Source organism: Bufo bufo, chromosome 5 (genome assembly GCF_905171765.1).
Source record: "Bufo bufo chromosome 5, aBufBuf1.1, whole genome shotgun sequence".
NCBI lineage: Eukaryota > Metazoa > Chordata > Amphibia > Anura > Bufonidae > Bufo > Bufo bufo.
In genome coordinates this window covers 203,093,794-203,104,901 of record NC_053393.1, presented here as the reverse complement: position 1 = coordinate 203,104,901, position 11,108 = coordinate 203,093,794, and positions in this window count along the sequence as shown.

Sequence of the window (11,108 nt, the reverse complement as noted above, 5' to 3'; positions counted from 1 at the left end):
CAGTGTGCATTAGGAGATACAGTTGCAAGAAAAAGTATGTGAACCCTTTGGAATGATATGGATTTCTGCACAAATTGGTCATTCAATGTGATTTGATCTTCATCTAAGTCACAACAATAGACAATCACAGTCTGCTTAAACTAATAACACACAAAGAATTAAATGTTACCATGTTTTTATTGAACACACCATGCAAACATTCACAGTGCAGGTGGAAAAAGTATGTGAACCCCTAGAGTAATGACATCTCCAAGAGCTAATTGGAGTGAGGTGTCAGCCAACTGGAGTCCAATCAATGAGATGAGATTGGAGGTGTTGGTTACAGCTGCCCTGCCCTATAAAAAACACACACCAGTTCTGGGTTTGCTTTTCACAAGAAGCATTGCCTGATGTGAATGATGCCTCGCACAAAAGAGCTCTCAAAAGACCTACGATTAAGAATTGTTGACTTGCACAAAGCTGGAAAGGGTTATAAAAGTATCTCTAAAAGCCTTGCTGTTCATCAGTCCACGGTAAGACAAATTGTCTATAAATGGAGAAAGTTCAGCACTTCTGCTACTCTCCCTAGGAGTGGCTGTCCTGTAAAGATGACTGCAAGAGCACAGCGCAGACTGCTCAATGAGGTAAAGAAGAATCCTAGAGTGTCAGCTAAAGAATTACAAAAGTCTCTGGCATATGCTAACATCCCTGTTAGCGAATCTACGATACGTAAAACACTAAACAAGAATGGATTTCATGGGAGGATACCACAGAGGAAGCCACTGCTGTCCAAAAAAAACATTGCTGCACGTTTACAGTTTGCACAAGAGCACCTGGATGTTCCACAGCAGTACTGGCAAAATATTCTGTGGACAGATGAAACCAAAGTTGAGTTGTTTGGAAGAAACACACAATACTATGTGTGGAGAAAAAGAGGCACAGCACACCAACATCAAAACCTCATCCCAACTGTGAAGTATGGTGGTGGGAGCATCATGGTTTGGGGCTGCTTTGCTCCGTCAGTGCCTGGACGGATTGCTATCATCAAAGGAAAAATGAATTCCCAAGTTTATCAAGACATTTTGCAGGAGAACTTAAGGCCATCTGTCCACCAGCTAAAGCTCAAAAGAAGATGGGTGTTGCAACAGGACAACGACCCAAAGCATAGAAGTAAATCAACAACAGAATGGCTTAAACAGAAGAAAATATGCCTTTTGGAGTGGCCCAGTCAGAGTCCTGACCTCAACCAGATTGAGATGGTGTGGCATGACCTCAATGAAGCGATTCACACCAGACATCCCAAGAATATTGCTTAACTGAAACAGTTCTGTAAAGAGGAATGGTCAAGAATTACTCCTGACCGTTGTGCATGTCTGATCTGCAACTACAGGAAACATTTGGTTGACGTTATTGCTGCCAAAGGAGGTTTAACCAGTTATTAAATCCAAGGGTTCACATACTTTTTCCACCTTCACTGTGATTGTTTACATGGTATGTTCAATAAAAACATGGTAACATTTAATTATTTGTGTGTTATTAGTTTAAGCAGACTGTGATTGTCTATTGTTGTGACTTAGATGAAGATCAGATCACATTTTATGACCAATTTGTACAGAAATCCATATCATTACAAAGGGTTCACATACTTTTTCTTGCAACTGTATAACGTTCCTGTCTGTGCTTACTGGTCCACGTATCGGTAGTTAGGTGGACCTTGCGACAGATAGCGTTGCTCAGTGCACAACTGATTTTGTCCATCACTTGATTGTGCAGGGCAGGGATAACTTGCCTGGAAAAGTAGTGGCGGCTGGGAACCACATTCTGTGGGACAGCCACCGCCATAAGGTTTTTAAAAGTCTCTGTTTCCACCAGACGGAATTACAGCATTTCAAAGGCCAGGAATTTTGAAATGCTCGCATTCAGGGCCAGGGATCGCGGGTGGGTAGGGGGGTACTTCCTCTTTTTCTCCAGTGTTTGGGGGATGGACAGCTGAACGCTTCAGTGGGACAGTGTGGACATGCTGGGTGACGGTGGTGGAGGTGGTGGTGTTGCTGCCACATCCTCTGTTTGCAGGGTGGAAGGTGCCACTGTCACTCCAGAGGGGGAGGAAGAGGCCGAGACCTCAGCAGAAGAGGGAGGAAGATCTTTTGTAGTTTTTCAGGTGTGTACTTCACTGCAGCTCGTGCTTTGCATTTAGATGCCTGGTCATTCAGGTGGTGCTCAGGTTTAGAACATTTATGCCTCACTTCAGGCTCACTCGCATCTTGTCGTCAGCACATTGTCTGAAGAACTGCCACGCCAGGGAACTCCTTGGAGCTGGCTTTGGTGTGCTCAGTCCCTGGGTGCGGTGGGCAGTAGCAGGCGTACCTGTTAGGGGACGGCCACTCTGCTTTTGCACCCTGCTCCCTCTTTTGCTGTGCGGCTGGCACTGTGTGACCACCACCTCTTCCTCTGAACTGCACACGTCAGTCGCATGACTTTGATTCCATGTGGGGTCTAGGACCTTATCATCCTCCACATCATCTTCCACTCACTCTTCACCCCTGCCCTCTTTGCCAGTCTGCACATGGCAGAAAGCCGCAGCCGTTGGCACCTGTGTTTCGTCATCATCATCAGAGACATGCTGTGATGATCCTCCCATGTCCACATCCTGAAACATAAGTGGTTGGGCATCAGTGCACTCAATCTCTTCCACTTCTGGGGGAGGGCTAGGTCAATGGTCAACGGAAACCTCCTCCAGCAGAGTCATCAAAAACCATAAGAGACTGCTGCATAACTTGGGGCTCAGACTGCTTTGCTAATTTGCAAGGGGGTGAGGTGAAAGACAGATGCCCATGGGCTGCAGATGCCAACTCTGCACTTTAAGCAGGGGACCGGGTGGGAGACAATGTGAAGGAACTCGAGGCACTGTCAGCCATCCAATCTACTACCGCCTCTACTTGTTCTGTCCTCACCATTTGTACACCGGTATTCGGGCCTACAAAATGATGCTGAACATCCTAGGACACCAAACACCGAACTCAAACCCAAACTTTTCCGGCAAAGTTCGGGTTCGGGTCCAGGTATCTGAACTCGCAAAGTTCGGTACGAACCCAGACTTTACAGTTCGGGTTCGGTCAACACTAATTAAGACCATTAGGTTTTAATGGATTTAGGCGAAAGATCCAAAATAATTCACAATTTGTAAAAATTCTTAGTCGATTCCAACCTCTTTTTTTCAGTATTGGTATGAAATTTAGGATCATGAACCTTAACTCATGTTCCTTATGATCTTTATCCATAAAGTGTTTTCACCCAGGTAAATCCTTATGTTGTTTTCTAATGGTATATCTGTGATCAATCTGGCGTGTTTTTATATTACAAGTTGATTCCCCTAAGTATAATAGATTACACAGACACCGCAATATATAGATAACCCAAGAGGAATCACAAGTTAAATCAAATCTCGTGGATGATGAGATGTTCAAAAAATGTACCCTTTCTCATCATCCTACAATTTACACAACCAATACATGGAAAACTACCCACTTGTTTGAGTTACCAATACGTTTGATTTTCTTTATCATGCCTATACACATCTGTTTTTACTAATCGATTTCTGAAATTAGCAGCTTTTCTGTATGACATCAAAGGTGATTGGTTATATTCTACAATCTGTGGGCAAGTGTTGTTAATATTCAAAATAACTAACAATAGAATAGAGGATGCTCACCAGTTGAACTGGAGCCCAGCCCACTGACCACCCCTCAGTGATATAAGTAAACACAAAAAATTCTTATCATATAATAGGGTGTATGAATTCTGTTTTTTTATTTATTTATATTTATGTATTGTTTTTTAGAGTGTTGTATTATATACATGAATTTGTAAAGTTATATGCAAATTACTGTGAGCCATCCATTTTTTTTAATTTTAAGTCTTGTTAATCACAGACCAATGTTTGCACAAAATCTGTGTAACATTTGTAGTCAGGTCTCAATATGACTACAATATTAATAAACAGAATACCTATTGGATCCTGAGCTATCAGCTACTATATGGGTGTCTGTAATAAAGTGGTCATACTGTGCACCTCATATCTATCTATCTATCTATCTATCTATCTATCTATCTATCTACAGTCCCTCTAGTGTCTTCTTATAGAAGTGCATCTGTAATCCATGTACCAGGGTGGGCTCCCCAGGATACAGCGAAGTCACGGACGAGGAAAGCAACCCCAACACCAGCTTTTGCCAAAACTGTTTTTTTTTTAAACTTGGGCAATGAGCACAACCACAAATGCTGGGAACACACAATAAATTTACATACACCCAGCCTGAAGGCTGAGACCCTTGTGCTGCAGAGCACAGCGCCCTTCGATGGATGCCGAAGGAATGTGCAGTAATTTACCTACTAGCGGGCACAATTAAACAGCCATGCCTTACCTATTATTACCCTAAAAGATCAAGAACAACTGTTTGGGTGTGTTGTACAGGCTAGCCTGCGGTGCAGCACAACAGCTTACAAACTTACAATGCTCTACAGTATTCCCCCTCCCATAACTGGTCTTGCAGTACTTGCCAGAGTATTCCTTCTGAGCAAAACACCAGCCTGGCTTGAGTTTGTGGGGAAGTTTATCAGCTCTCTAGTGTGAATTGTCACTTTAAATTGTGGAGTCCTTGCAATGAACTGCCAGCAACATTTGTGGCCTGACACAAACATAAATACTATCTAACTAACTACAGGCCTGGTCTCAGTCTTACCGACCCGGGTCTGCTCTGCCTCTGCTGGCGGCTGTGAACCCAACAAAAGCTTCTCCAACAAGCATGCGGTACCCCAGTGTATGTTGCTTTGCTTCTTAGCTCTCTTCAACGTTCCTGGAAGCAATCTTCGTTCCTCTGGAGAGGATCAGGGCCTTGAACATACTCAGCTTCACTGGGCTGTAGTTCTGGTCACCGAAGGCTGCTCCCACACCTCAATGTCAATGGATCCTCCTCACACACAGCTCCTGGATCCTCTCTCCAAGATGGCGATGTGAACCTGCGCACTGGTATGTGCTGACAAACCCCCATTTCTTTCTTAGCAGTCTGCATTGGAAGTGCGGCTGACTTCATTGGCCATGCACTCCTAGCTAACCTGTCTGTCCCATAGGCTGATTTTAATTGGGTCAAGTATAAAGCTGTAGCCTGCTCTCCATGCATTAATTGGAGGGCATTTGACACCAGGAGAGGTAAAATACAGAGTGGGCTTAAATTACATGTGGAACCTGCATTCCCTGAATTTAATGTCGGCCATTGTGGCACCAAAAGAGGTATAATATAGTATGGGCTCAGCGTTCATGAGGAATCTGCATTCTCTGAACTTAATGCAGACCATTATGGCACCAGCGGAGGTAGTATTCAGTGTAGGTTCCTGTCCTAAAGAGATCGCCTTGCCAGTGGCGGACAGGAACAAATGTTTCTACAAAGGATATTTGCCAAGAATCTCACATTTATAATGTAGCATTAGCACTAGTACTTTTTCTCCTCTCCAATCACCAAGGTCTTCTCCCCCTCTGTACCAGTCTGTTAATTGTTTCTTGTTTATTGTATTTTTATATTCTGTATGTGTAACTCCCTCTTGATGTGCAGCGCCATGGAATTAATGGTACTTTTAAATAAATAATAATAATAATAAAATAATAATACAATATGGGCGTCTTTAGGAAAACTACTATACAGAGCACCTCATGTGCTTATCTGTATAACTGTAATTTCAACGTATCCCCTGTTTACTAAACAATATCTATCTCATACTCTGATCAAATAATTTTACCATAATGAACTGAAGCAAAAAATCAATTCTGCAGCCCTCGCAGAAAAAAAATCACGTATTACTCATGAGAGACTCCACTTCCTCTGCCTTATCTTCCTGATAGCCAACAGGTGTAGGATAAGTGGCAGATAGGATGAAGTAACAGATGACTGCTGAATCAGACTACACACGGGTTTGTTTGTTGTCTGTTACCATGGAAACCCAGGACTGCATAAATTCAGTACAGACACAATGGTAGAATTTTTAATTCCTTTTTTTATTTTACATCCTTTATAGTTTTAGATACAAGGAAGTTTGTTGCCTCCTAAATCTGTTTCAAAGTAAGTGCCATAACCATACCTTTCCTGTAAAAATCTGACCCTCTCATCCTAAGGTGCCACTTTTTATTTTTTATGCAAAAAAGGTTTTCAGTTAGGCTGGGCTGAAGAGGTGGGCCTGGCTTCCCCTGCATCAGCGCTACTGGTTCTGAAATCTTAGGAACTGTCACTCTGGAGGGAAGGAACTGGGTGGCATTACTGCTGAAGTAATGGTGCAGAAAATGTCCACGTCTTTGGAGCATTAAAATTAAAGGAACAATTCTCAGGATTAGAGAACTGGCTTTTCACAAGAAAGGTATGATTATGTTTCAGGTCCCCTACCCTACATAGCTGTATGCTTACTTTAAAAACTGATTTTTGAGGTGACATCATTGAAAAAATGTTGCAAACGTTGCATAGGGTTCATTCACATCTATGCTTTGTAAATCTTTTAGTATGTTCCAGCAGAGGAACAGACTACCAGAGTTACTGTATCCGAAATAGCCGGACACCACCAGGCACCGTAACTCCAGTGGTCTGTTCCTCTGCCAGAACATACTCCCTGATTTACAAACCGTAGTTATGAACCTAGCCTTACCCTTTAATTCTACAAAAGTACATTCAGGAGGTAAAATAGGATTTGGAATAGTTATACTGTATATACATTTTGCTCTGCATACCTCACGGCTGCCTACACAACACAAACACAATACAGCAAGTAGCAAAAAATTTGAACTTGAAATTTTATTTTATTTAAATTCTTCAATTTCTTAGTTACAGGAAATCCCACCTCTGAAATGTGCAAATGCTCAAATGAATGGTAAAAATAAAATACATTCCTTCCCCTGACTTTCAGTGCATTGATTTCCTTACGTGCAACCTCAAAGCATTAGACAGCAATTCACATCCGAATCCTAATATTTAACCTGCGTTTCAGCCGCCTCCTTACTTATGAGGGTGTCACTTTTATTTTCTGTATCTTTTCATTGAAGCTGACATGGTTGGATTTTCAAAATAACATTTGCTAATGGAACAATTTTATTGATAAACTATCGTCTCTCCATCAAAACCGAACAGACCCACGGTGACATTTTTCCTTGAGCAGTTTGACATTTGAATGACAAACCATGCCTCTTTTCGCGATGAACCCAGGCATGCTGCCGTAGCTGAGTTATTATTATGAGTGTTCAGTACGTCAGTCTTTGTAAGCATTGACTGCCAAGGTTTCTTATTGCTGTATATTATACCTGGCATCCTTCTTCTATTTACTGCGACACTTGTATGTCTATCACATGATCGACAGATAACATTTGCTTCAGCATTGATATTATTTCTAGCCGTAAGGCACCTTTTTCCTTAACCTGTCGTCATTTAAACCCCTCCAAATGCATTGTGCATTATGATAATAATAATGCAGTAGGTAATGGTTTATCTGCATTCCTATATAAACATATTGAGAATGAATATTGACCTTTACTAAATTGCAGTACCTCTGATTCCAGCGACTTTCCATTAGGGCTTACTTCCCTCAGTATATGGCCTCATGCACACGACCGTATGTATTTTGCGGTCCGCAAAAAACGGATCCGCAAAAAATACGCATGACGTCCGTGTGCATGCCGTGTTTTGTGGAACATAACAGCTGGCCCCTAATAGAACAGTCCTTTCGTTGTTCGTAATGCAGACCATAATAAGACATGTTCTATTATTTTTAAGGAACGGAAATACGGACATACGGAAACGGAAGTACCTTCGATTTTTTTGCAGACCCATTGAAATGAATGGTTCCGCATACAGTCCGCAATTTTTTTTTTTATCAAAGACATGTAGAACAATAAATTTAGAGAAAAATTTATATATAAATGTATTTTTTTTAAAAAAATTTACAACTGAAAGTGAAAAAAGTCATTTTTTTGTTTTTTTTTTGTTAAATTTAGATTAATAACAAAAAAGTTAAAATGTCAGCAGCAATGAAATACAACCAAATGAAAGCTCTATTAGTAAGAAGAAAAGGAAGTAAAATTCATTTGTGTGGTAAGTTGTATGACCGAGCAATAAACCGTGAAAGTAGTGTAGTGCAGAATTGTAAAAAGTGGTCTGGTCATTAAGGGTGTTTAAGCTAGGGGGGCTGAGGTGGTTAATTTCAGGGTATTTACATCTAAATCAGGTGAACGGTGTAGGAATTACAAAAGTTTGGATATGTGCCTCCCACTTGTTAAGGAACCAAAAGTAATGGGACAATTGGCTTCTCAGCTGTACCACGGCCCGGTGTGTGTTATTCCCTCATTATCCCAATTACAATGAGCAGATAAAAGGTCCAGAGTTCATTTCAAGTGTGCTATTTGCATTTGGAATCTGTTGCTGTCAACTCTCAGGATGAGATCCAAAGAGCTGTCACTATCAGTGAAGCAAGCCATAATTAGGCTGAAAAAACAAAACAAACCCATCAGAGAGATAGCAAAAACATTAGGCGTGGCCAAAACAACTGTTTGGAACATTCTTAAAAAGAAGGAACGCACCAGTGAGCTCAGCAACACCAAAAGACCTGGAAGACCACGGAAAATAACTGTGGTGGAAGAATTATTTCCCTGGTGAAGAAAACATCCTTCACAACAGTTGGCCAGATCAAGAAAACTCTCCAGGACGTAGGTGTATGTGTGTCAAAGTCAACAATCAAGAGAAGACTTCACCAGAGTGAATACAGAAGGTTCACCACAAGATGTAAACCATTGGTGAGCCTCAAAAACAGGAAGGCCAGATTAGAGTTTGCCAAACGACATCTAAAAAAGCCTTCACAGTTCTGGAACAACATCCTATGGACAGATCAACTTGTACTAGTGTGATGGGAAGAGAAGAGTATGGAGAAGGAAAGGAACTGCTCATGATCCTAAGCATGCCACCTCATCAGTGAAGCATGGTGGTGGTAGTGTAATGGCGTGGGCATGTATGGCTTCCAATGGAACTGGTTCTCTTGTATTTATTGATGATGTGACTGCTGACAAAAGCAGCAGGATGAATTCTGAAGTGTTTCGGGCAATATTATCTGCTCATATTCAACCAAATGCCTTAGAACTTATTGGACAGCGCTTCACAGTGCAGATGGACAATGACCCAAAGCATATAGCAAAAGTAACCAAAGAGTTTTTTAAGGGAAAGAAGTGGAATGTTATGCAATGCCCAAGTCAATCATCTGACCTGAATACGATTGAGCATGTATTTTACTTGCTGAAGACAAAACTGAAGGGAAAATGCCCCAAGAACAAGCAGGAACTGAAGACAGTTGCAGTAGAGGCCTGCCAGAGATATCACCAGGGATGAAACCCAGCATCTGGTGATGTCTATGCGTTCCAGACTTCAGGCTGTAATTGACTGCAAAGGATTTGCAACCAAGTATTAAAAAGTGAAAGTTTGATTTATGATTATTATTCTGTCCCATTACTTTTGGTCCCTTAACAAGTGGGAGGCACATATGCAAACTGTAGTAATTCCTACACCGTTCCCCTGATTTGGATGTAAATACCCTCAAATTAAAGCTTAGAGCCACCTGCATCACTTAAACATGGTTAAGAAACATACAGTACTTCACTCATTTTACCATTCTTGACTAAGTTAAAAACCTATTTACTACCTTATGAGAATACAATAATATTATAGTTAGCTATTATATCCACAAAAAGAAAACATGTCCCCACCCAAACTAGAGGAGGAGTGTAATTTTAGAATAAAATATAACTTTTAATAGATATGCAGTAGAAAACTGTCCTAATGAACACCATTAGTGTAGTACAAAAATATCATTAAAACTAAGAGGGTCCTAATAGGTACCCCCGTACTGATAGTGATAACAAAAAATTTCCGAAGTGAATGATATATTGGAACAGTCTTACCAGATCCACTGTAGGTTTATCTAATCAGATCAGATTTCATGCAGGGGACCGGGTCCAATGAGGTTGTTTCAAATGTGATCCGGTTGAAGGTAACCTGGAGGACTTGAGGTCGGTGTAGTCACAGTCATGTACATAGGAGTGGGTGCTGATCCCTAGTTAACCCTAGAGAGAAGGGAGGGAACTGATGTGACCCTACCTATCTACAAAGAGCACCTGCCCCAAAAGGGGAGACCCCGTCCGGATACCCGCCCCTATAATGGCCAATTCCCTAATCTAAGATCCCTAGTGCCAACTCCCGACGTGGCACGTTTCTGTCAATAACTCATCAGGGGAGAAAAAAAGGGGGGTATCAGAGATCAGATAATTAGTAATGGCTGCAGCAGTGGTTTGGTAAACTGCTTTAAGCCAATCTAATGCATGCAAGGGATAGTTACATAGTTATAAATGGAGTGGCATCCTAGATGATAATACCTTCCAGTGGCAAAAGGTAAATGCAAAGTCTGCCACCCAGGAAATGTATTTAGCCCATCAGTAAAAATAAAAAAAATACCCCTATGGTTAGGGGGTGTGCCTACCAGCAGCCACTAATGGCGTTTTTAAAGAGGCGGCTAGACGCGCGCCTCGCCTCCGGCAGAGTCCCGTGTGCATGATGTCATATGCACACGTCGCGGTCACGTGGGGCAAAGCCGGATGAAGAAGAAAGGGGAGGTAACACGTCCAGCGTATCTAGGATACCGCCGCATCTCAAAGGATGTAATGACACGACTGATAGTGCCCGTCCATAACAACAACCCCAGCAACAGGGGCCATACATAAAAAAGAGACATTATTTGACAAGCCTCCTCACAACTGGTCAAAGACTGAACGTACTCATATTGGCCCAGTCAAGTACATACCCAGATTAGATACTTAATACATATTGCAAACTATAGCGCCCTCGTACTGTACAAGTGATGATATATACATACAAGTGATGAAATATGCATAAAAGTGATGATATATACACATAATTGGTAATAGCGCTATTGGTGCAAATTAACAAAATAATTTAATCAATAAAATAATGAAGTGTGAGCTCCTAGACAAACCGATTGAGGTGGGTGGAACGAAAAGTCCCAATCTCCACCATTCACCGGATAGGTCAAGGGAAGAA